Here is a 643-nt window from a genome sequence, read left to right as displayed (position 1 = left end):
CGCGGCCCCCTATCTCGTGGCGTCCTCGGGAGCTTCTTGACTTGCACTCCAAGCTCTCTGGATCACGTTCGTTCCAAAAATCATGCTCCCAAAGGTTTCATTCTGTTTGGACTCCGTTTGATATTCCTTTTCTTCGAAATACTGAAATAGGCAAAAAAAAAGCAATACGGGTTGGGCCTCCGGTTAGTAGGTTAGTCCCAAAAATGATATAAACGTGTAAAGTAAAGCCCATAAATATCCAAAAGGGGTAATATAATAGCATGGAACAATCAAAAATTATAGATACGTTGGAGACGTATCAAGCATCCCAAAGCTTAATTCCTGCTCGTCCTCAAGTAGGTAAATGATAAAAAAGAAATTTTTGATGTGGAATGCTACCTAGCATAATTCATAATGTAATTTTCTTTATTGTGGCATGAATGTTTAGATCCAAATGATTCAAGATAAAAGCTTATAAAACATAAAAATAATAATTCTTCAAAGCATACTAACAAATAATCATGTCCTATCAAAATAACATAGCCAAAGAAAGCTTATCCCTACAAAATCATATAGTTAGGCCATGCTTCATTTTCATTACACAAAATACTCCCATCATGCACAACCCCGATGACGAGCCGAGCAATTGTTTCATACTTTTTAA

This window comes from Triticum aestivum, chromosome 2B (genome assembly GCF_018294505.1).
Source record: "Triticum aestivum cultivar Chinese Spring chromosome 2B, IWGSC CS RefSeq v2.1, whole genome shotgun sequence".
NCBI lineage: Eukaryota > Viridiplantae > Streptophyta > Magnoliopsida > Poales > Poaceae > Triticum > Triticum aestivum.
This window is presented reverse-complemented; position numbering follows the sequence as displayed.